At 43.6% G+C, this 27,116-nt stretch overlaps 1 pseudogene; it reads right to left on the bottom strand.

Moving 5' to 3' along the window:
• Positions 1 to 5,808: 5,808 nt before the first annotated feature.
• Positions 5,809 to 25,793, bottom strand: LOC100753170 (annotated as a pseudogene).
• Between the last annotated feature and the right edge of the window lie 1,323 nt (positions 25,794 to 27,116).

The raw sequence follows: 27,116 nt of genomic DNA, 5'->3' as shown, positions 1-27,116 counted from the left end.
CAAGCTTTAATAAATCATAAAAAAATATACCACTACAGTCCATGGTGGATGACAACTACAGGCACATACAATCAATGAGGGGACATTCTGTGTCACATGACCATGAATAGGATGACCATTCAAGGACCTCAAGTGCATTCCAACCCTACTTCAGCCCTCTGTCTCTGTATCCCAAGCCAGAGCAACATAGCCAATCACAGTTTGCCTGTAGTCCAAGTAAACCTCAAAATGAATTAGTCTGATATTTTCTCTTGATTTATCATGTGTCTAAAGGAGACAGTAGTCTAAGGAAGGTTTTGCATAATTAAAATATCTGCTAGTTGAAAATCACTCACCATGTCTAGCCATCCAATGCTGGTGGTACTTCTGATACTGCTCTGGCTCTGCTTATGTCTTCTGTGAACCCTGTATCCACCCCAAATTCTACCTTCATGCTGGGTTGTATAAGCATAAAATCCAAACTGTATAAGATTAAGCTACTTCCCTCAAGTGTATTTCATAAGACACTGGACCTCCTTATAGCAGAGATTTTTTTGGATGCAAGTTGGCTAAACTAAGCATGAATGTGTGTATGCATGTGTGTACAAGTGTGAAATAACAGGAAATGACAAGCTTAAACAACAACAACAACAACAAAAGCACGACAGAGACTCAGCAAGAATCACTAAGGAACTCCTCAGTGGAAGGGCAAAGAAATGGGCAGCTCCTGGAAGGTGCGGGAATCACTCAAAAGCTCTGCTGCAGAAGACAGCTTCTTTCTCTTCCAGCATCACATCTCCAATATTCCCCTATGTACCAAGAAGGGATGAACTAGCCACCTTTATTGGGCCACTGGCCATTTCATTGCTAGAAGTACAATGTACTTCCAGTAGAGAAATCATTTCATTCCCTTGAGCCCATTTCCCTAGAGAAATAAAGAATGTGATGTTTCAGAAGGGGGAAGTGGGGAATTGGTAGCCAAAAGGCAGCAGATGGGGACTTGAAGCTTCTTTAGTATAGGAGAGTCATATTCGAGTAGCACAGTTTTTGTTTTGTCACATTCCCCACACTACTCCCTTCCAACTGGCAGTTGGTACACTAACAATTCCCATTGGGCAGGAAGTGTCCCCTTTGCTGTGCTCGGTCGGCCAGGTATCAGCTGGTCGATCTCTGAAGATCATCATGGATTCTCCTGGAATTGGCCTTGAATTTATGTCATAGACTGCTGCTGAAGCACATGAAGATCCTTTGGCACAACGAAGGCTTGTTCATGTAAATATTATTATTAATAGTCATTATCAGAAACAAGGAACATCTTGATCGAATAAAAAGAGAGCCAGCTTAGCTTGGGTGCCAAGGGAAGCAGCTGCATGAAGTGGGAATGGAATCCTGAGGCTCTTGACAAGCTGGAGAAATGCTCTTCGCTGTTGGGTTTCAGTAGACTTTCCCAGGAGATGAGACGGCGAGCTGCTGGGTGGTTCTAGGTGGTGGGGTGTGGATTCACTTACTTTATAACAAAGCAGTGTTAACTCTGCCAAGACTTCTGTGATGATAAATTTGGCTTTCAGATTGATTGGGTGGAGAAGGGTTAAGATCAGCCAGGATGAACTTTATGTCTTTGAGGCCATTTCCATAGTAGATGAACTAGATGGAAAGAATATGGGTGGCAACATCACATGGGCTAGACGACCAAGAAAAATAAAAAGGGAAGAAGGAGAAAGCCGATAGTGCATGTACTCTGGTTTCCCAGCTTCCCAGCCTTCTGGTCTACCACACCTTCCTCACCATGATGTTCTGAAACCTCTGACATTGGGAGCCCCAGGAAATATTTCCTCCATGGAGTACTTTTGCTCAGGTATTTCATCACAATCATGGGAAACAGACTAACAGAACTCCTAAGGAAAATGTTGATTGATCACATTCTATCTTCCTATTGAGACTGTGATTCTGTGGCAGAATATATAAGCCTTCCTTGGGTGTAGGGGAAAGGGTTCACTTGAACTTCTTTCTTCTGGTATCCCAAAGGTCTAAAGAATTGAGGTCTGAGTAGAAAGAGGTCCACCAGCATCTAAGTTAGGGTTCCTATTGCTGTGATAAACACCATGACCAAAAGCAACTTGGGGAGGAAGAGGTTTATTTGTCTTATGTGTCCTGAATGACAGTCCATCATCAAAGGCGGTCAGGGCAGGAGCTCAAGCAGGGCAGCAATGTAGAGGCAGGCATGGGTCGATGCTGGACCATGAAGAATGCTGCTTACTGACCAAGCTCATGGAGGCATTTTCTCAACTGATGTTCCTACTCTCATATGACTATAACTTTTGCCAAGTTGACATAAAACCAGACAGGATAGCAGGTGCCAAGAATCTTCTAAGGTCACAGCAAAGCTATTTTTCTTATGATGAACATACCAATCACAAAATCTAGCCAAATTTAATATGATGTCTCATTGTTTATTTCTCCATTTTTTATTTGAATTAGAAACAAGATTGTTTTACATGTCAATCCCAGTTCCCTCTCCCTCCCCTCCTCCTCTGCCGCCCCAACTAACACCCTACCTATCCCATACCCTTTCTTCTCCCCAGAGAGGGTGAGACCTTCCATAGGGGAGTCTTCAGAGTCTGTCATCCTTTGGGATAGAGCCTAGGCCAACCCCCATGTGTCTAGGCTCAGGGAGTATCCCTCTGTATGGAATGGGCTCCCAAAGTCCATTCCTATGCTAGGGATGAGTACTGATCTACTATAAGAGGCCCCATAGATTTCTGAGGTCTCCTCACTGACACCCACGTTCATGGGGTCTGGATCAGTTCCATGCTGGTTTCCCAGCTATCAGTCTGGGAACCTAGGGCTCCCCCTTGTTTGGGACAGCTGTTTCTGTGGGTTTCACCAGCCTGGTCTGGACCCCTTTATGATGCCTCATTTTTTAATGATGTCTAGAGGGACCAACACGCAAAAAAGGCACAAAGTTAGTTCTACATAAAAGATACAGAACACAGCTCCACCACTCAGTGTGGTATGTGTGGTTCTTTGACCCTCACTTCTGTGGAAGTTGTATGTAAAACAAAGAACTCAGGAGCTGCATCACGGAGTTGGGAAGAGGGAGATACTGCTGGGAGTTTAATTCAGCACTGATATAAATTTGTGGTTCTAATGAGATATAATGGGAAAGGATACAAAGCAAGTAGCAAGAAACAACAAGAGCACCTTTATACAGACTATGCCCTTTTCAGCTTTCAGAACCATGATTCCATATTCTCAATCCATAGGGAGTGGGTGGAGTCTGAGAACTGTATAGATGCACCAGTGAGTACCCAAGAACACACAGCACAGAGGGACGGATTTTGGGGTGGACTAGAAAAACTGAGCCCTTGACCTGACAGCAATCTCCAGGACAAGTTCAGGAGTGAACTCCATGTGAAGAAATTTCCTTTCTCTGCTCCTGAGCTTGGCTGACATTTAATGACAGAGATCATCTGGTGACATTTGCAAGTCCAAACAAGTTTGACCAGTAATTCTAAGTCCCAAGTCATGCAGAATATATTATTTTCTTGGGAGAACAGTATCAGTCCCTATTTAATACAGTGACTCTGATTTTCATCAGGTAAAAGTGTGAGTGGATAAAAGCCTGATCTCCCTAGAACTCCCCTAGAACAATAGCCAATAATGCATATACAAAATATAAAAGCCAAGGTTCATTCTATGGTGCCACAGTCTTTATTAAGTCACCTTTTCCCTACACAGACAGGGTTAGAGCTCAGACTAAGGGAATGGATTTTGTCTAGTATGAAAGTAGGAAGTGGTAGTGAGTGGAGAGATGAATGGAAGATTCTGATATGATCTGGGGAAGCCCAGAAATACTTAATGGAGATTTTTAAAATTATGTTTTCCTTCTACATGTCCTTCCCCATTTCTTTAATTTTTTTTTGTGGGATCTAAATGACTTGCAAATATACTTTGTGACTTTGTGGTTGGATCTCTTTGGAATCTGGAACAATAAACCACTGGTCTCAAAGTAGCATGAGAAAGAGTAAGGAGGTCAAAATGACTCACAGTATGTGTGTCTTGTCTGGCCATGCCATTTTAGCCAGATGCCATCCTATGTCTAGCCCCATGTAGACTGACTCACATATATTTCATTTAATCCTTACAAAGGTCCAGTAAGGCAGGGACTGGTATGTTTTGTTGAATATGTGTCAGTTATCTCCTTCCTTGGATTAAGAGGCTGTATGCATCTTTTAGTTGAGAATCTTGATCATTTTAATCTATATTTTCTTTAAATTTCAAAATTATTCCTTGACAATTTCATGTATGTATAAAATGCTTTTTGATCATTTTCACCCTTCCATTATCCTCTTTTGTCCCCTCCTCCTGTTGAACTCCTCCTTCTGTCCAACAATTCCCTTCTTACTTTAACAATGTCTTTCTTTGCATGTGACCCATTGAATTAGAGTTGCCCACCTGAGCATAAGTGGATGGCTATTTACTGGAACATGGGCAACTCAACAGTGGTTATACTACAGGAGAAAATAATTCTCACTCCCTAGGAGCCATTAACTGCCATTGGCTCCTCAGGGGTGGGGGTGGGGCCTCCTCAGCTCCTCCCTATCCATGATGGAAGGATGAAGGGTCCTGTCGTAAGCAGGTCTTCTATAAATAACCACCACCACTGCATGTTTGTCTCACATCCAGAGGACACTGATTTTCCAACAATGGATGTGCCATATAGAAAGCACCTGCCGATATTTGTTTAATTGGACTGAACTGAAGAAGGAATGGGATTGAAGTTATAGATCTAAGCTAGATTGTAGAGCCTTGATAGACAAATCGAGTTTGGGTCTCATTTTTAATCATTGAGGTGGCTGGAGAGGGGATAAGGCAGGCTAGCATTAATGGAAGATTTAGAGTCAAAGAAATTTACATTCTGTTGAGGTAACTGGTAAGCAAGCCATCAGCAGCTAAGAGTTACATCTCATATGGCGTCTTGCATGAATATGTGCCTGACATGTTATTTTGATGGGCTGATTATGATACCAAGGATCAGGCTAAAAGCTAAAGTTTCTCTTGGAAGTATCCTTTATTGAAGAAGATACATGCAACAAGGCTTATTGAACTCTGAGGCAAATAGCTATTTTTAACATTTAAGCTTACAAACACAATTTGTTATGATTTTTGTGCATCGAGGCAGGCCTTGCATAGTTCTTTGATTCTTTCTCTACTGTGATTCTTCATTCTAGTCTGTTTGTTTATTTTATCTAAGTTGACAGGGCTAGTATTGTAGCGCCTCAGAAGTCATCCACTAAAGAGAAATGTGATAACCAATTCTCACCCCCTCACTTTCATAGAGTAACAAGAGTTCAAAACTAATTTCAGCTTTTCTGAGAACTTTACAGAAACCATGCATTTTCCTGTGATAAGATCATCAGAGCAAACCAAAGTAGCTTATTGCCTCTGGCAACTATTTTATTAGCTTAATGTGTTAATTATGTTTATCTCTTATTGATTGACATCTCCAAAGAACAGTTATACATGTATCAGAAAAAGGAAATAAAATAACTGAATTATTATTATTTTAAAATAAGTTCCAGGCTTCTTAATTTAAGACCAAAATGACGAGTGACTGGCTCAAGATCAACAGCATCACTGAACTTCAAACCCTCCCACCCCCCATCCCACCCCAGCCTCCCCACCCCCCTACCCCAACCCTTTTTGGGCTTCTGATTCCTCCCTCCTCAGTAAATGAACTTAACCCCAAAGCTGTGGTGGCTCCAAGTTCTCTTCATTACTTCCTTTCCTTTGCCTCTGCTCACCTCGTGCCCACGCAGAGTTGGCACCTCAGTTTGAATGCATGGGAGAGCTCTCCTTAGAAATAGTCAATGCTTGATCATTTGCCCTTCTGGCACGGTTATAGAACCACACACAAATCACGTCCTTCTCTAGCCCAAGCTTCTTGGTGATTATACTGGTCTGCCGCAGGTTGGGCTTTCGGCACTGCTGAAACATGTTCTCTGGGTTCCGTCCCACACAGTTCTCAATACTCATCTGCTTTCTCTTGCCGGCCTGCACCAGGGTCTTTGCTTTGCATACCTCCTGAAGGTTCTCATTGTTGTCGGCTTCCTCCACCCATTTCTCCAGCAGCTTTCACAAGTTCTTGAAGCTGAGCTGCAAGGCCAAAGGTGGCAGATGGTTGGCTGGCTTTCCAAAGAGAATGCTCAGAGTGATCCCTACATTAGCCTGGGCGTACCCCAAGGTGCTCTTCTGCTTTGGCAGCTTGGCAAACTTCTCTAGTTCCTTATGCAGAACTTTCATGTCCTGGAACTCCTTGGGACTTGGTTCCACCTTCTCCAACTTTATGTCACTGGGGTGGACAGTACAGGGCCCAGGGGATGTCCCCTCCAAATTGCTCTCTACTCCTGCTCCTGCCTGACCCTAAGGCTGCAAAGTCTCCAGGCCAACTTGGGCAGTAGGCCCAGTCTGCCCCGAGGTTTACAGTATGTCATCCTTATGGGGAATGTACTGTGTATGTTTATCTTATTGATTGTTAAATAAAATACTGTTTGGCCAATGAGACAGCAAGTTAGACGGGACTAGGAGTCAAAGAGGATTCTGGGAAATGTAGTAGAGAAGTGGTGATCCAGGCAGGAAGTGATATAGCAAGGAGTCTCATATTTAAAGAAGGAGAAACAGGAAGTGTGTCTCTTTTCCCCTCTGCTCCTGCTCCAGCAGCACAATGTGATCCACCGTCAAGGAGGGACACCAATAAGACGTCGATAAGTCTTATAAAATATATAGATTTATGATAATTAAGACTGAGCTAATAGATGAGGAATCCTAGTCATTGGCCAAGCAGCTTTGAACCTAATACAAGTTTCTGTGTATTCATTTGGGCCTAACTCGTGTGGGCGGCTGGCGTAAAGCTCACACATGGTGGTGGGGTCAGGCAGTCTTGGCAGAAAGATTTATTGTAACACCATCCCTTCACAGAACATATATTGTGGGGAACATGAGGAGATCCCCAATGATTCTGAGCCTGGTTCAACCCCTGGTCCAATTCCAGGTCCACCTGGAGGCCCTTGGAAGCTTAGCCATGATTGAGGGTCCACCCAGTGGGCTCCAATCTTTCTGACCCATAATTGCCACCTGGTAGAGGTGAAAAGGCAAGTCTGAAGCCAGGTGACCAGCTATGGGGAAGGCGGGCACCCCCAACCTGGGGGTCTGACAGAAGCCTGAGTTGTTATTGTGTTGGTAGTTCTTTGAGTTGTAAATAAAGTTGCAAGCAAATACTCTTCGAGAAGCACTTGTTGCAACATGGCATTGGGGAAAGAACTTTAGAGAAGTTATATGAATTTCCCTAACTTTCACTGAAGGGAACATTTGAGTATAGAAGTTAAGATGATCCGAGGACCAGCCTTGGATCTGTCTCACCACTATAGTTGTCTAACCCTCTCCCTGCTTTAGGTTATTTGTTACACTGACTGAGAACACATCTCCCCCAAACTTCTGTTTAATGCAGAGAATGCTCGTCCTTAAATCAAAGCAGAATGAAGCCCCTTTGTTTTTCGCGCATAAGGGCAGGTGATCACAGGATGCTTGATTGTGAAGAACACTGATTGAGGTAGTTACAGAGACAAACAAAGGAAGCCCATGGCATTTGCTGGGAGCCAACCACTATGTCCTTTCAGGACTCATGATCCAGGCCTCATCAGAACACCATTTTCTGCATTTCCTGCCTCATCTGTTTCTGACATGCCATTATCATGGTCTTTATGACACTATAGCATCTGTTACTCCTGAGAATTTAGGACCCTCAAATACAGAGGAGACCTCAACAGAGAAAGCACGGCCAGTTTGCCTGGGCAGAGCCACTGCAGCTCACTTTTAAATGTACTTTTATCCAGTATTTTCTCCAGTGTAATGAAAGAAAACATTGAAAATGAAAAACAATATCCCCATGAAGGGAAAGAAATTGCTGTTATTGGAATCAGAGCAAGGATCACAGGCAGACTGCCCTTCAGCAAGGGCTGTCTCATGTCAGTCACAGCTCATTCTTGAAAATGGGACGTGGAGGACACATGACTTGTGTCTAGAGCAAGAGAACAACACACAGAGAACACGAACCCTCTGCATGATGAAATAGAAGAGGTGAAAAATATTGAGAGTATGTTTTCCTAGTGTCTTGCTTCTGTTTTTGCTGAAACAAGCTCAAAGTCTGTAGCATGAAATGAGGATTTGGGGAAGCTGAGGGAAATAATGAAAACTCTCAGCAGAACAAGTGTCCCGTTTCAAAAGACAGGATGTGCGTGGTGGTGTTACCTCAGAACCTAAACTACCGGGTGGAGTTTCCTAGGGCCAGATTTTAAGAGGACAATGTCTTGTCAGTCTCTCTTCTTGGATGCTGTTCATGTGTAAGGAAATACTCCTCCCTACTTGGTTCATAAAATACCCCACACAGCCCCATTTGGTTGTATTCTAGCCCTGTCTTGTGAGGTCAGTGAGAGATGTGTTTTTCATCCTGCTGGGCTTGTTGCAAAAAGAAATGACCACTACACACTTTAGGAAAGTTGAGTTCAGTCAATCCCAACTGCTTGTTGTCTGCTTTCTGGTCTGCCAAAATGTGAAGAAGCTGTAACACAAACTCTCTCTGTCACAGACTGAGCAGAGCCGTTCACCATGCTTCCCTGCACTGATGGACTGTACCCTATGCAACCAGCCAACGTCTCTTAAGGGATTTTGTCATCAACACGAGTTACTATTTAAAGAATGAAAGGATAAAATGATAAACATAAAGTTCTAGTTCACTGTGAATGGAATAAAAAATAGGTTGTCTTTTAAAGTGACATAAAATACAGGGTGAAAACATACCACCAAAATATTTTATGAAGTTCCAAGTGGAATTTCAAAGCAATAACACTATACTTTTAGAAACCAAGAAGATAAAAATGAAGTAGACAAATATCCATAATAAGCTAATTTGAAAAATTAGTAGTGAGAAAAAGTAAAATCTAAGAGTTAAAGGAGTCCAGAAAAACAACTACAGTAGTGGGCATTAATTTAGGAATGACCAAGTGATAGAAATGGAGGCAACATTTGAGAAAAACAAGACATGAAAATGATACTGAAATATTAGCAACTAAAGTATGCAACATGTCAGTGTGCTGTAAATGAAATAAAGCCAAGACATCAATATCATTAGATACAAATTAACAAAATGGCTGAATTGAATAATTATTTTATGTAGACAGCATCAAGAGTCCTAGCAAGTAACTGGAAGAGAAGCTGTGTCGTGCCAGCCCAATAATATAGCCACAAAGTCATCTATGATGTATTGTTTCTTTGAAATATAAGGAGAAAAATTATGTGTGCATGTGACATTTTGACACTAAAATTAATTTTGGAAGATAAAGATACAGAGAATGTAAATAACTACAAAGATCCAAAGATTTATTAAGCTTTGTATTCTCAAAATTAAAATATACTTTACCCCAAGTACACTTGAAATACTTTTAAAGTAGGCCATTTCACACATAAACAAAACAACAAATTATAATTCTTTTTTAAAAATTTTTTATTTATTTATTATGTATACAACATTCTACTTCCATGTATATCTGCACACCAGAAGAGGGCACCAGATTTCATAACGGATGGCTGTGAGCCACCATGTGGTTGCTGGGAATTGAACTCAGGACCTCTGAAAGAGCAGTCAGTGCTCTTAACCTCTGAGCCATCTCTCCAGCCCCTAAATTATAATTCTTTGTAGCAGAGTATTAGAAAATCACAATGTAGCATAAACAAATGCAAAATATGAAGTTGGCAACTGGGACACCAAAAATGCTATCTAAATAAAAACATATTAACAGATAATTCTGAGAAAAAAATGTGTAGTATTTGTAAAAATACAATCAGAATAATATGGCCTTAAAGGTGTTTGACATTCAGCAATAAAATTTAATTTTACCTATAACTACAAGAATAAAGGTTTCTAATGGAATCTAGTGAGACTATGTGATTCTGGTGACATTCCTTACTTCATTTTCAGAATCCTTGTTATTTTCAGAATCCTTGCAGACTATTTGCCAGTGAATCACGGAGGCATTGAGAGCATTGCACAACCCTTGCAGAATATTTTCTGAGACTGAGACACATTGGAAAAATTGAGGAATTTGACTGGACACTGTTGCGTTTGTGTCAGGAAAGTTTGTGGAACTGCTGCAGTATGCACTCTGGACATGCACTCAGGAAGTGGCGTAGTTCTGTGGGCAGTGCCAAGCCACAGAGGGAGTGAACTCACAAAGACACAGAACACCTGTGACAGGACTCGGGCCTGCCCTACAGAAGAAGAACCCCAGAACTGTACTGCTGGCCTAGTTCCTGTCTTGAGTATATGCTTGGGGACTGCAGAGAAGGGTGTAAAGCCTGGGTCATTGGCTGTATGCCCATAGCGTCCTTTGTTTCCATTTCACTTTTCATAGAGATAAAAAAAATAGTGCCTGGGGGGTTTGCAGAGAAGTCCCACAGGCATGAGGACCTGTGTTCAAATCCTCAGCACCCACAAAATCTGGGTGATCACAAGCTTCTGGAATTCTAGAATGTGTGATGTGGGGGTTAGACATGGGAAGATGCCTAGAGCTCATTGGCCGGCAAGCCTAACCAAAGAGGTGAGCTTCAGGGTTATTGAGAGACCCCATCTCAAAAAATAAGGTGAAGAACAACTGATAAAAATACCTCTGATCTCTACACACATGAGCAAACACTCCCACATGCATGTACACACACATGAACATATACACAACACACACACACACACACACACACACACACACACACACACACACAAATATCTGGAGTTATTGATGGGACTAATGAGATAGTATATATACCTATTGTGTGTAGCTCAGTGTCTGGAACATTCTGATCTTAAATCTTGACTTCTATGTGCCACAATACATCTGCTGTGCACTCTAGAGGTCTATCCCTAGCTAGCCATGAGCTTGCCAGGTGAGTTTGGACACACTGTTAATCTCAGATAGTTGGGATGGAATGGATGAGCTCTCCCAGCAGGCTTAGAAACTTACTGAGATAGTTTTGTGTAGTCTAATGCCAAGATCTAAAAGGACTGAAGCCAGACATACCTACCTGTAAATCCCACACCAATTTGTAGCAATGCAAATGGGCATATTATTTACTTCTCTCCATTTCTTCACTGACAACATGGCACTGATAAAGATTTGTTGCAAAGACTCCAGGAGATGGTAGCTATATAATGTTCCAGTAGAGTGGTGGCAAGGGTAAGAGTTTAGTAGAAGGTAGCCATGCTAGCAGGATCCTAACATAGGTAGAAACATACTGTTGTGGATTTTTTCTTTCTTTCTTTCCAATAACAAGGTTGCTTAAAATCTATCATCCACTCTAATCTCAAATACTCTATTGTTCACATATACTATCTATAATTTATGTTGCAAATTCAAATTCAAATATTTTTGTAGGGATGATTTGTTTTTGCTTCTAGGTAGGTTCAGAATTTTGAAGAATCATATTATTTTTTGCCACAAAATTTTTATAGTCCATTCCTTCTCCATTGAAGCCATGTCTGGAGGAGGAGTAAGTAGGTATTGGGCAGCAGTGAGGATCAAAGATGAGAGAATCACCTGGGAAAAGCCACAGAGTGGATAGAAACTGAGTCATGAATTAAAAACCAGATGGAATTCTGTCAAAGTTTGAACATGTGTTTAGAATTGGTCAGTTTCAGGAAAACCTGTTAAAATGGGTGGTACCATTACTAACCACATGGCAGCCAGGCTTTCAAGCAACTGAAGATTCAGTGTTTTGTGGGATGGGATGGTAATTCCTTTTTAAATGATTTACCTGTCTTACACCAATGTATCAGATATCTATCTATCTATCTATCTATCTATCTATCTATCTATCATCATTTATCCTTCCATAGTCTATCATCTATGCTAGCAATACATACATATGTTGATGATATATGTATATATTTATACTAACAGGTTATGATCTAAAATAACACAAATTCTACTCCCACGCTTTTACCCTTCTCCACCTTTCTTTCCACACACTGTACTTGGAGAGACCTGAGGGACAAATACCGATTTAGCTACTCAAATCTAAAAATAGATTCAAATGATGGTGAAAAACTCTGAAGAGTCACAAGACTTAAGAAATTAATTCCATTAGCATTATTGATGTGCCACATTATATTCTTTTAATAGGATCATTAGCCAAAGGATAGAATAATAAAAAATTAAAGCTAGAACTAAGCTTGGAGGTAAAGGAACCCAGATCACTTATTTCAAAGATGATGAAAATGAGCCTGAGAGGGGTTAAGTGGCTTTGTCAAAGTCACTTGGCGACTGAGTAGTAGGCTGGGGCTGGTCCTCAATCCTGGACTCTGAACACATCAACACATTATCATCCCAGGCTAAAGTTCTTGATCTTCCTGGGTTTCATGATGATGTCACAGGACACTGATTGTCTCGGGGGACAAGAAACACGGGGGTTTATAAGCTCCTGTGAAATATATTGTAGAGAAGAAAGCAAGGACCCTGCTGATGCGCTCTTGTCTTTGATGAGAATTTGTGAAGAGTTAGAACTTCAAAAATGTGACATGACAGACACCAACCCTGAAGATTGGTTCTTAAGGTCAATAATTCACCACAGGGTAAAACCAGAGAAACATCGTCACTATAGCCTTTAATTCAGACACGCTGAAAAAAATTCCATAGCAAGGAGAAAAGATGTCTAGCTGTGTGTAAAGTCCCAGAGGGACTCTCAAATGTGCCTGCAACTGTCTCAGTGGGAACACTGAGAGACCATTGCTTAATCTCATAATGTGTTCTTAGTGGAAGAGAATGAAATCTTACATAGAAATATTTTTAAAAATTTAAAAAGCACAGAATGTTTTGTTTATTGCCAGATACAGAGGGACTGTTTGGGATGATTTGGTTTCTGGAGAGTTTCAGGGATCATAACTGAGAACAAATCTGCTTGATTTTGGAGTCTGAGCTCCTAGCTACTAGAAAGTTGCAAATCATAGACAGCCAAAGCACAATTAAAAGTCACCTATGGACATTCTTCAGAGAAAGCCATCATGATAGTTTGATAGTGTCTTTCCTTTTATAATTTTTGACTATAAAATTACTTTTATTATTTCTTCCTCTATCATAATTCCTTAGACTCTTTATTTCTATTACTGATGTAATTCCTTTTGAAACCATAGAAAACATGGAAGCCAAGGTGCGTGTGCGTGTGCGTGTGCGTGTGTGTGCGCGCGCGCGCGTGTGTGCGCGCTCGCGCGCATGTGTGAGTGTGTGTGCGCGTGCGTGCGTGCGTGCGCGCGCGCGCGTGTGTGTGCGTGCGCGTGTGTGTGCGCGTGCGTGCGTGCGTGCGTGCGTGCGTTTGTGTGTGTGTGTGTGTGTTCATGCACACATGTGAGGATGTGGGGACGTGGGAGGAAGTAGGGCATTTGGAGATAGACTGGGAATTTTTGACTGCCTGAATAGTGTTTTGAAAGATGCCTTCCTCCCTCCCTCCCTCCCTCCCTCCCTCCTCCCTCCCTCCCTCCCTCCCTCCCTCCTCCCACCCTCCCTCCCTCCTTTCACTCCCTTCCTCCTTTCACTCCCTCCCTCTCACTACATAGTCCAGGCTTTCCTGATACTTACAATCCAGGCTAGCCTGAAACTCACAAACGTCTACCTGCCTCTGCCTTGTAGGTGCTGTGATTAAAGGTACGCCCCACTATACCTGGCCTTGGAAGTATTTTTTCAGTGCTATTTGACAATGGGACACATGGATACATTTTTCATCATGATATGTTACACACATGCACATATGCACTGCCAAAACAAATATGTTAAAAAGTTTTACTTTATTGTGTGTGGAACGCCTTGATACCTTAAATTCTATTTTTTTCTACCCAAGGTATTTATTGTTTTCGCAGTACTGACCAACCATGATTTGCTAGCCTGATTTCATAACCTTTTTAAACAGATTGAAACTTTGGGTTCGAGGAAGCAGAAAAACCAGTGATCTATGAAGGGCACTGGGTCGAAGTGAATGACTTCATTTTGTATTTTATTACTGACCCACGGGGCCAACCCTACCCCAAACACACTTTTCACCAAGCAGAATCAGGCTGCAATTCTAACTTTAATTGGGAATATATGACATATCAATTATTTTCTATCCATTCTTTCCCTAGAGTGTGAATTTAATTTTATCTGTGAGAAATAAAACCAGGACTGAACTGGAAATACCACCTAACTTCTGGACCTGGGTTTCTCCATGGACAAAGGTGTCCAGGAAGTGGTGATGGGCAGGACTCAAAACTGAATGTATAGACATGCCACATAATGAAGTTTTGGCCAGTAGTGGCCCCATGAGATTAAATGGAGTTATGATGTCCATTGTCACATGCTATGGCACAATGTGTCTTTGATGAAATATTCATAAACATTCTTGCTGTCAATCATATAAAAGCTCATCAGCAAAATTAAAACAAGTCAAGTTACTTGAAAATAAATGTTACTAAAATGAGTATATTTACTGTAATATACTGATTCATTATTATTTTAGCATATATGACTTACGAAATGTTTACTATAAATAATTATAGTGTTATAACAGTCACAGCATAAGGCACACCTCACACCAGATTGCAGCAGAGGCCACATTATGTATCTAACCTAGGCCATCTGTGTTAATATAATTATATTCAGTGAAGTCAGTGTAATCATAAGACCTACTCATGGTGTATTATCAGAACATATACTTGTCCTTAGACCAACGCATAGCTCTGTATAAACTACACACACACACACACACACACACACACACACACACACACACAGTTGTTTACTTATCTGAGTGCCTACAAAGAAGTAGACCCCCATGCTTAAAATTCAAAGGTCAGTATGTGTTATGTTTTATTGTTTGTTTGTTTGTTTACTTGGTGTCTGTGTATGTGTACAAACATGCCACAGCTTGCCTGTGGTGGTCAGAGGACAATCTGTGGGAGTCCATTCTTTCCTTCCACCTGTGAGCGAGTTCTGGGAATTGAGCTCAGACCATCAGGCTTGGCAGAAGCACTTTATGGGCTGAGCCATCTCTGTGGCTCTATAGTTGCTTTCTTGACACAGTAACACTGTGTGGAAACAATACATACTACTTTCATCTATTTACCTTACAGCTCTGCAGGAGATGTGTATGTGACACTCCAGTGTGCCACACAGGTGTCCAAGTGTTTTCTTCCCTGACTCTGTGTGGAAGAGTAAGTAGCCTTCCATCTTCTGGGTAGAGAAGGGAGATCTCTGCAGCAGGGAGATCTCTAGATCAGGAGATCTGTGTAGCAGGGTGATTTCTGTAGCAGGGTGTGTACTTTCCTAACTTGTTGTCTTTTGGCAGTAGGATCCAAAGAAACTGGACAGAGGTATCACACCTTTCAAAGCTTTTAGAAAATGTGCTGCATTAAGGCATGATTGACATGAAATTTAAAGAAAATGTCTCCAGTGTACATTTTACTGAGTTTTGACTTATTGCTGCCATAGTCAAATGACAGGCCATTTCTGGGCTGGAGGGTTGGCTTAGTGCTTAATAACGTTTGATGTTGTATCCTGAGGACTGGAGTTTGGATCCAGTTACCTGCATCAAGTAGCTTACAAGCACCCATAAACCCAGTTCCAAGGATTTAATGCCCTTTTCTGGTCTCTGCAGGCATCCCCCCAACACACACACACACACACACACACACACACACACACACACACACACACACACACGTAAACATATACTCATATAACACATTAATAATAAAAATTAAGATATAAACCTTAAAAAAAGAAGTAGGCCATTCCTATCACACCAGAAGTCTGCTTCATATCCATTTCTATTCTTTACCTGCTGGCAACACTCACCAACCCTTAGAAACAGATAACTTCTGCCTATGTGTATGTCCATAAGCTTTACCTTTAAAGGACTTTACTCTTAATGGGATGGCATAATTGAAGGGACTGGTATTTGGCACAAGACACCCAAGACTAAGTTCTCAACACAAAGGAGATTTATTTGCCCCAGAGGGGCAGAAGACAGGGAATAAGAAACAAACACAGGGAGATATAGGGCAGGGGAAAGGGGAAGGGATATTTGTCCTGGAGGGACAAAGGACTACCTCTGGGTAGAGAGGAGATGAATGTGGCCCATAGGTTATTGGCGGTTTATAAAGGTAAAATGGAAAATCCTGTGTTACGATGAGGTGTTTAATTTTGATTGGACAGGTTAATTGGGGCAGCCACAAGGGGGCTTTTGATTGCTGAACTTCAATACTTTGATACCTGGAACTTGGTAGTCAGCCTCAGGGGAGGAAGTGACCCAATAAGGGAATAAATCTTGGTGGCTAGTTTTAAGAGTGAAAACTAATGCTTTTTGTTTGTTTGTTTGTTTTTTGTTTTTTTGCAAGGAAGAGGGAATAGGGCCTTCCAGAGTCATGTTTGCTCTGCTCAGGCTGGCTAGAGCCCCTTCATTAATAGGGCTTTGTGTCTAGCTTCTATTTTTCTCAATACAATATTTTAAAGTTCACCTATGTTGTTGCATAGGCTAGTCATTTCTCCCTTTTCACTGCCAAGAACTATTCCACTGTAAGGATATACCATGACATAGTGAGTCGTTTATCTCTTGATTATTCATACTTGGGTGGCTTCCAATCTGGCCATCGATGAATAAAGCTACTATAAATACTTGTGGCTTTGTGTGGACATATGTTCTCATCTTTTTCTTGAGTAAATACCTAGAAATGGGATTGCTGGGTCATATGACAAGCATATGTTCAGTGTTATGGAAAACTGCTAAGCGATTTTCTGAAATAGTTGTGACATTTTATATTCTAAGTGGTAACATGAAAGAGTCCCCGGCAGCCCACACCTTTTTTCTTTTTTCCTTTCTTAGATTCTCAAGAGGGAGGCTTAGAAAATGGAATCTAGATATCTTTTTTTAAAATTGGTTTTTCAAGACAGGGTTTCTCTGTGTAGCCCTGGGTGTTCTGGAACTTTCTCTGTAGACAAAGCTGCCTTGAACTCACAGAGATCCTCCTGCCTCTGCTTCTGGAGTTCTGGGTTTAAAGGCGTGCACCACCACCGACGGTCAAATCTAGATGTATTTTCTGAGGATGTCACATATATCCCTACTGTGGATGGTTGCATACAAAATTGGTGGTAGGCTACTGCTTAATCCTGAAGTATATAATGTCTAAATTTTGCCTCATGATTTTGTCTTCGAGCTGCCAGTTATTTAATGGAGTGTTGTTCAATTCCTAAATATTACCAAGCATTAGCTTAGAAAGCATCCTCTGCTACAGACTTGTGAGTCAATCTTGTGTGGTCAGAGAGCCACTCTCTTATCGTCAAATATCAGGTCGATCCTCAGGTTTCCAAGCTGCTCAGGTGCAGGAGACCCCAGGTTCTGCATGTGTTTGTTTTTAGCATAATTTCTGTTCTTTGAACATACTGAGGAGAAGCTGAGAGTCTGTGTGCGCATGTGCTTATGAAGAGTGGACAACCCACTGCTGTACACAGTGCTCTGTAAAACGCTTCAGGTCGTTTTCTTGTAAGAGGTGGGCTTCTTTTGGGGGTTGAGAGAATATCAGCTCTTCTAGGAATTCGAGTCCTCAAGTCCTCGGGTGTCAATTTTTTCCCCATTTGAGATTTAAATTTGACAAAGCATCACCTGGAATGGTGGGACACCATTCTCTTCATCATGAAGTCTTGGGTGGATGGGGGGGTGTGTGCTTCTGTTTTGTTTTGTTTGCTTGCTTTTGGTGTGTGTGTGTGTGTGTGTGTGTGTGTGTGTGTGTGTGTGTGTGTGTGAGAGAGAGAGAGAGAGAGAGAGAGAGAGAGAGAGAGAGAGAGCACTTTGCTTCAGTCTCTCCTGTCTGGTGCCTGAGCACCATACACAGACTTTGTTGAAGATGAATGTTATCTGTTATCCACAAGGCTACCAGTTTTTCACAAACCACCTCCTGATTAAAAAAAAATTTTATACAAAAAATTTACATTTTTTTTGTATAAATATATGTATATGGACTGTTTGTGTGTGTGTGTGTGTGTGTGTGTGTGTGTGTGTGTGTGTGTGTGCGCGCGCGCGCGTGCGTGTGAAGGCCAAGGACATCTGGTATCTTCTTTGATGGTTTTCATATTATACACTTATCGAGGCAGCATCGCTCACTGAACCCAGAACCTGCCTCTGAGGCTAATTTCGACAGTCAGCTCCAGAAATCCCACCTGTGCCTGCAAAGGAGGCAGAGTTGACGTTGTGCTGCCATGCTCGATTGACTTTCATTCGGGTTCTTGTTCTCAGGCCCATGCTTTGCTCACTGAGGTTATCTCCTATAAGGTTTGTTTGTTTGCTTTCGGAGCTGGGAATTGAACCCAGGGCCTTACAAGTACTAGGCAAGGGCTCTACCACTGAGCTGCATTCCTTGTCTCCCCTCCTACTTTTTTTTTTCTTTTTTTATTAAATTATTAATATTTTCACATATACTTTCCCTCTCCCTCTCCCTCCCCCCACCCCCATTCCTTCTCCCCCACCTCCAACCTACCCCCCACCCCATCCACCCGCCACTCCCCAGGCAGGGTAGGGCCCCCAACCAGGGTTCCACCAAGTCCACCAAATCTTCCTGTGCTGGGCCTAGGCCCCTCCCCATGTGTTCAGAGACAGAGCGAATCCCTTCAAGTGGGATGGGCTCTCGAAGTCCCTCCCACCCACCAGGGCAAAACGCCAGTCCACCTCCCTCTGGAGTCATTCATGATTTCTAGTTTCCTTGGGGTAGAGGATTATAGGCTGGTAAACCTTTGCTCTATGTCTAAAAATCCCAGGAGTGCAGGGGCCTCCCCATTGGCATCCATGATCAGGGGGCTGGATTAGTCCTGTACTGTCCTCCCAAAGAGCATCTGGGGTCGATATGCTTTCCCTTTTTCAGGCCAACTGTTTCTGTGGGTTTCTCCAACCAGGTACAGACCCCTTCGTTCTTCATTCCTCCCTCTCTTCAACTGAGTTCCAGATTTCAGCTCAGTGTATTTCTGTGGATGTCTGTCTCTGCTCTCATCAGCCACTGGATGAGGACTCTAGAATAGCATAGAGAGTATTCATCAATCTCATTCTAGGGGAAGGGTTTCTAGGCCAACTTCTCCTCCACTGCCCAGACTGTCAGATCGTGTCATCCTTATAGGTCTCTGGAGATCTTCCTAGTTCCAGATCTCTTCTCGGACCTATAGTGACTCCCTCTGATATGGTATCTCTCATCCTGCTCTCTCTCCTCTATTCTTCCCCCAACTCAATATATCTGCTCCTCCATTTCTTCTCCTCTACTCTTCATCTTGTGCTCTTATTGTGGCAGCACCCACTTCCCTACCCTCATGCTCTCAATTAGCTCTCCCCTCCTACTTTTTATATTGGAATATGTTTGTGACTCTTGGGAGGGAGAGCAGGAACTGTCTAGCCAGGGGTGCCATGTTCCCAGCCCCAGTTCTGCACAGCAGGGCGGAGTGCAGCGGTTCTGAGCTCAGCGAAGGTTAAGGGTCAGGAAGGATCCTTCTTACTGTGGAGATGTTTTCTCTAGACAGCTTCATTTCTACAAGTCATACCCAACACATTTCTTTCAGGTTTCAGAATAAGTAATTCTTGGCTTTGGTGATGGATGTGAGAAGAGAGAAAAAAATAGAAGCAAAGAGATTTTTTTTTTTTCTGTGTGAAATCAGCTCAGATGGAGAATGGATAAGTGTGGGGAAAGTCTAACAGGTATCATGGCACAACTTTTGTGGGTTCGTCTTTATTATCACTTGGTCAGGATAAGTGTGTGTATGTGTGTGTGTGTGTGTGTGTGTGTGTGTGAGAGAGAGGGAGAGAGAGAGAGAGAGAGAGAGAGAGAGAGAGAGAGAGAGAGAGAGAGAGAGAGAGAGGGTGGGGGGCTGCCAAGAACGAGGGTGTACAGAGCTGCCCCTTTCCAATTTACATGTGGTTGCTGCAGACCAACGCAGTGTTCTCCAGTTCACTCCCAACCTGGCCCTCTGTGACTGCAGAAGTCCTATTTATCCACCCAGTGGATGTTAGGGTTATGTATAGAATAGAACCAAAGGCTTTCTTGTGTCCCCAGATGGTGGCGCTATTGAGAAGTAATTAGATTATTCAAAGGTGTCAGCTTCCTCTGTGGATGAATCCATTGATAAGCAATTGGCTTATCTGCCTGCCTCTGCCTCCCAAGTGCTGGGATTAAAGGGCTGCACCACCAATGCCCAGCGGTCCTTGGGTATTTTTGCTGCATGACAGAAGGCTGGCTGACACAGACAGGACATTTGTTCAGAGGCAGCTGGAAAGGCAACAGATAATACCACCTGGACTTCAAATCATGTCAGAAACAAAATTCTCCTTGACCATTCTCTGGCCAATGCTCAGCCCACTTAGCCTCTTCTTTAGGAGTAATTTGTTAGACAGCTAAACTGGTGGGACCTGGAAGCCTGACCCTCCAGATTAGAGCCTAGGATGGAGGTGTGGATGCAGGATGTTTGGCAGAGCAGAACAGAGCCAGGAAAGGAAGAGAGTCTTTTGGATGGACTTCAATTATTGACGATTCTTTTCTTTTTCTATTGGTTGCTTGGCAATGCTGAGATGGATGTGAGGATTAATGGGAAAGTCTCTTGGTGATGCTTTCCCCATTAGCTGTCTTTTACCACCTGACAAACCTCCCTGACATTGATGGATTGAAGATAGCTGAGTTTTGTGCTCATGATTCTATGTCATAACTCGGGATGGTCTCAGCTGAGCAGTTCTTACACTGTCATGCCTGAGGGTCACTCTTATGGCTGTTGTCTTCTAGTAGTTGGAGCTGTGTATTCTAAGTTGAACTTATACACGTGTTTGGCCAGGAGTGCTCCCTTTTGGCTTGGCCTCCCTCTGTGGTTCTCATCATTAAAAGGCTTGTCTTGGCTTCATTGCAATATACTTGTGGGTTCCAAGAAGGTGAGAGCAGAGCTGCCAGGTCTTTGGGGCCCTGCGTTTGGACGTTCCATGCATACAGCATTTAAACAGGCCAGCGAAATCACATGTGCATGGCAGAATGGAGGAGGCTGGGTAGATTCTACCTCACAGAGAGAGCAAGCATGACAATCTGAGTATGCTCCCAAACTCATGAAAAGTTGAACACAGTAGCTCATGGGTCTGCAATCCCAGCCTATACCTACAAGGGGATGAAGGGGGTGGGTAGAGACAAAATATCCTCAGAACTTCTTGGGGGGGGGTGGTGGTGGGTGGAGCTAGAGTGCTTTCACAGCAGCAAACAAGATAGAACTTATCTCAAAAATAGTGAAAGAGGAACACCAACATGTAAGGCTTCCCTCTGACTCTTTTACACATGCCTCTACTCACATAGGCACATGTCATATAACACACACACACACACACACACACACACACACACACACACACACCTCTACCTCTTGATGGGAGAAATAGGCAAGTTACAATGTGTGGCTCACTGGGTAGAGAGAGAGACCTGTGGCCATCTTTGGAAATTACCTGTCAAATAATTAAACTGATTTGAGAACAAGGGAATCACAAGTAGTTGTGTTCCAGCACACACATTAACTAGTCCTTAATTTTTAACCAAGTTTGAAAAGATGAACGATGAATGCTTTCTTTTAAAGGAAGAAAGGATCGTATTAATATTCCAATAAACACCCTCCACTAATGTGGGCACAAAAGCCAGAGGCTCTGTCACTACAGGGAAGTGTTAATGGTTTAATACATCTTATTTTTTTAAGATTTGTTTCTATGTATGTATATTTGTGTGCATCTGTGTGAGTACATGCTCTCTCTATGCAAATACCTAAGGAGTCCAGAAGAAGATGTCAGGTTCCCTAGAGCTGAAGTTACAAGCAGTTGTAAGCTATCAGATGCAGATGCTGGGAACTGAACCCTCTGGGAGAGCAGCAAGTTCTCCTAACTGCTGAAACATCTCTCTAGCCCCTGAATTTTCAGATTTTTTTGTAAAAAAAAAAATCATATGTACAATGGTCTTAGGGACTTGGAAATAAAGTCAATGAAGCCCCCAAAAGGACTTTCTTATGCTCACTCCTGCTAAATAGACAACTATAACAAACCTCCCTGGGCATCTGTTTAAATTAGAAGGGTAGGTTTGCTTTCATGGGGCCTATCATTTTTATTTGGGAAACTAAGTGGAATAATGAAATCTCCAAATATTTCAAGTGGGAATGACTTAATCCAGGGAAGCACAGGCTACTTCATAAGAATCTTATTTCCCCAGTAACAAAAAGGGAAAGAAATATAATAGGGACACAAACTGATGTTTTCCGTATACCTACCACGGCAGGGCAGGTTATATATTATATTCCTAAGTATTAGGCTGTATTATTACTCTTTACAGATTTCTGCAAGGCAAATGACTTACTATGGATGGAAGGGATTCGAAGGCCAGGATTTAACTTTAGTCTTCCCCTTGTCCTACTTATTTCCAATGTTTATTCTGATTCAGGTATATCTTATATATGTATTAAAATTATGCGTTTTATTTAGCCTACTTTGAAAACATAATTGTATCCTAAATACTTCTTAGCTCCCACACTTTACAGTCACAATCTTGGTGGTTTCATGGTATTTTAACACAGTTTGGGGAAGCTGGGCATATTTGTTTCATCATTACCCTGATGTGACCGTCTAAGTTGCTTAGATTAGGGCTTAGAACTCTGAATTAGACAGAATTTGGTTTAGTAAAATTGTTAAAGTGTTTGTAATGATTTTGTGGGTCACATGTCTTTTTTTCTCCCTCTGTCATTTTCCTTGTGCTTGTTTTTAGTGACATGATTAGACCTGCTTAGATAATTGGCAGCGATTAAATACATGAAATTAGGCACGTACTTATGAATCTAATGTTTTCCCTCACAGCAGCCAAGCGCCTTTTGCATACTTCAGGAATGGTCCCTCGCCAAGAACAAACCTGTTTGCCCCTTTCAAGAGCGTTTTCTGAATGGTCATGATGGGCTAGCTTCAAGTACCAGGGCCTTGCTGAGCGGGACCTACATGCACATTCCAACTCTGGCCAGTAGATGGCTCTGTTTCACTCACCCTCCTCTGCCGGTTCCTCCTGAATGGGAACACTTGGAAAACCTACGAGTGGGAGTCATCCCTTTTGTCCCATTCCACCATCTCATATCTGGCCCCTCTTCTCTCCAGTTACCAAATGTCCTGATTCACTGCCTTGGAGAAGTTGGGACAGGTGATTTGGGTATAAATGCATCCTCAGCTTCACTAAGTAGGGACTGGTGGTGACTGAGCGCATTCTCCCCTGAGCTGAAAGCTGAAGCCTCTTTTCTTTAAATAGCACCATGCTCACAACTCGAGGCAGCATTACTGAGTCATAACAATTAATTACATTCGGAGGTGAGAAGACGGGATTTAACGCTCTAATACGATTTGAATTTAGGCTGTTATCTCATCCCGCTGCTATTTAAAACAAAATCATTTTTTCCCCTCCTATGAAAGTATCTGCAGCTAAGGGTGGTTTCAAAGCTCGTCTGAAGACATCCCGGGCATCTGTAGATTCCTAGTTTAGTTGACAGAGGGGTTTCATGTGGACGTTTGGAATTGCTAGATTTTATTAAATGAAGTGCATCTCTTTTAACTTGGCGCTGTGATTAAGGAGAAGTAGGAGATCAGATGGATGTATCTTATCAGGAATTTGCTAGGTGTTAAGAGAATGCAGGGGAACGAGTTATTAGAAAAAGGAAAAAAATTCTCATCTGAAAATGACAGGGACCAACCACATCAGCAAAGTTGAAAGGAACATTTCCACACAGGGCTGAGGCACCTACTTATGTGGGGTGAACAGGGTTTTTTGTTTTGTTTTGTTTTGTTTAAGTCTGGTCCAGAGCAAGGATCTGGGATTCAGGATGGGCTGAGAAGGTTCAAGTGATCAGGAGAGCCATGTGGATGTCTGGTGAGATAAAGACCAGCTTGTGGCAACTCTGTGGCTTTGCCATCAGCTCAGTGGGACACCTGAGGTGCTGGATTTACTTGGGACTTATATAGCAACTTCAAGATCCAAAAGCCTGGAGCATAGGGTCTGAATAGCAGATGCCCTCCTCACATGGCTCTGTGCAGCTTGAGAAATGGGGTGTCTATCCAGTTGAGAAGTAGACTCTGGACTACTTCATTCTGTGGAAAGCACTCTACCCGTGCTGATGTTGACTTCACATGGGTAATTAGGCTGTGTGAGGTCTCATAATGTGTTCATACCAGCTCTGCTGGCCTCTGAACTTTCCCTCGCAGTAGTTGGGGCCATGTTTTCTATGCCCCTCTATTTCTTCTGCCTCAGAAGCTTTCCCGCACATATCTTGTTCCCGCATTCTTTCTCAGCTGTAGACCCATCTTGCCGCCCCCACCCCCAAGCCCCTATCTTAGATGGGTTTGTGTCCCAAAGTATATTCCTGGCCAGGGACTCCCACCTCCATGGCATCTGAGTGCATTGTTCAAGCCAATCTCTGGCCTTGTAACCTGGATCGGTGAGCCAAACTCCACATGCCTCAGTTCCATTGACACTCTGGAGCTAGTCACACTGGTCTTGCATAAGTGCCCAGAGGATGGGGGAAAGCAGGCCTGCACGGGTGCTTTGTGAAGAGTAGCACTAACCTGGGGATCTCAGGACCTGGGAAGCCCTTATGGTGTCCCCATGGGTCCCTAGAGCTCCTTTGGCACCTGGCAGATCTGGGGATGGTTGTTGGCGAGCTAGAATGTGGCGGCTTCTCTCTTCAGGCTCCCAGGTCCTTTATCCAGCAGAGAGCTCCATGCCATGCAAATGCCTCTTGTCTTCAAGTCTTCCTGAAGACATTTCCAAAGGCCCCATTGAGGAGGCTCTCCGCTGCTTTTCTCCATGCACCAGCTCTTCTGCTTTTCTTCCCAGCATTTACTTCCAGTGGGTCTTTCCTCCTCCCTCATGCAATGTAAGCTCAGGAGGGGTATGCTCTTGTCCTCTGCTGAGCACCACCATATCTCAGGAACTTAGAGTAGCAGGCGGATAACTTAAGGAATAGAAGTGTTTCCCTAGCATCATGCCATGCATGTCCCAAGTGATTTAGAGACTCCCACTGAATTGAACCCGGTGGGGCATCACTCTCTTTCCACCAGGCCCTTTCTCCCCAGCCACTTGTGCTGTCTTCCAGATCCCAACGTGGGGGCTTCACCAGCTTCTTGCCTCTGTGCTGGTCACTCTCCAGGGTTTGCTGGCTGCCGGGGGGTCTGCGGGGTGCAGACCCCACAGCCCAGGGCGCTGGTTCCCCCCTGCAGACGCCCGCCCGGGCATGCTCAGAGCGCGCAGGTCCGGGTGGTGGCGGGGGGAGGAGGGAGCGGCCGTGGCGCTGGGGCCCGGGCGGAGCTGCGCAATCGTCTGAGCTGCGCACCGACTGGCGGCCGGAGCGGAGCCCACAAGTTGCCGGCAGCTGAGCGCCACCTCGTCCCGTTCGCAGCCCCTGTGCCCACCGGCTGGGGCCGGCGCCAGGACGCTCAGCCCGCAGACGTTGACCCCAGATGTGACAGCGGGACCTTGGCCCCTTCTCCTTCCCCGCACGATCCACAGAGTCTCGCCTGCGTCTCTGCTGCCAAAACCCCAAGGCTGGAAGATGTGGCAGCCGGCTACTGAGCGCCTGCAGGTAAGGGGCACCCGAGAGGCTCGGGGCCAGCCTGGAGGAGGAGGTGCTGGGCTGAAGTAGCCAATGATGCTTTGGCCCATTTTCGGAGATGTACATCCCTATCTACCCCCGAGCCCCCTCCCAATCCTGTAAGATGCATCTATAGGAACTGGATGCTGTGGGCTCAACCCAGAGCCCTGCACCCATCCCGGGTCAGGGAATGATGAAACTGATTAAAGGGCTGCCTCCAGCCTTACAACTTTTGGCTTGGAGGTGTTAGTGCGTATTTTGACATAAATACCGTTAGACTTTTTGAACAGGATTTAAGATTGCATCCCACTGACACAATTTACTAGTCTGGGATTAGGATATTTGAATCCAGATCTCTCTCTCTCTCTCTCTCTCTCTCTCTCTCTCTCTCTCTCTCTCTCTCTCTCTCGTCTCTAGGAAAAGACAGAATAAATGATTTGCGAAAGCATGCATTTGCCAATATAATTTGGAAATGTCAAGCTTGGTTTGGCTTGGTCGTGGTATGCGATGTATTTTCTCCCCCCCCCCCGTATTCATTGGCACTCTCCTCCCTTCATGTCCCCTAAATCCAAGTGCCTGCAGAAATTTGAAAGGCAAAAGTTAATTTCAGCCTGGAATGATGATGTCCCAGGTCATCCCACCAAAAGTTTTTCTTTGATGTCCTCTGAAATGTCACAGGGTCTTTGATTTAGGTTCCGAAGACTAGGGAGCAGGGAGAGGAGAAGGGAGTTCTTCCAGATCGGACTCATCCAGTGACACTTTGGTCCTTGGGGTGGCCCTGGCTGGAAGGTTTGATGACTGCCATTTGCTCACAGATACTCTGCAGGGAGCAGCAGCAACTAGTCTCTAAATCCTGCAGCTAGACTTTTGGCAGACTCGGGGCCACACTGTTGTATAGTAAACTTTGAAGAAGTGGTTAAGTAGTACAAGTACAGCGCGGTTGGAGGCTGAGCATTGCCGGGAGACTTAGGTTGGAGAGGCCAAGATCCTGGCTGACTTGGGACTGTTCTCAAAGAGCATTCCAAGCTCCAAACACAGTCAGATGCTCAGCAAAGCCAACTCTGCCTCCCAGCCCTTATACCCAGCCTTAGCCTGCAGGGGGCACATTGCATTTTGCAGAACCAGATTGCCCTCCACCCAACAAAAAAGCCCTTTCCAATGTTCCCCAGGACTACAACTTGGGGAGAACATGTTCCTACTTACAGAGTCCCAGATTCCAGGCCAATTCTTTCAGGTCTCAAATAGATTAAATCAAAACCCTTGGATAACTTCGGAGATGAAGAGGTGGTGCCGGTCTCCTGAGCCCCTCTCTAGTTTATTAAGAGAACATCAGAGTGCCCCTGGGGCAACTGGCACACGGTAATCTAAGTATATTTTATAAGTGGTATCAGATGTCAGCGATGCATTCAA

The sequence above is a fragment of the Cricetulus griseus genome, chromosome 2, assembly GCF_003668045.3.
Source record: "Cricetulus griseus strain 17A/GY chromosome 2, alternate assembly CriGri-PICRH-1.0, whole genome shotgun sequence".
Lineage (NCBI taxonomy): Eukaryota > Metazoa > Chordata > Mammalia > Rodentia > Cricetidae > Cricetulus > Cricetulus griseus.
Note: the sequence above shows the minus strand (reverse complement) of the source record. Positions and strands in the feature narration are given on the sequence as shown.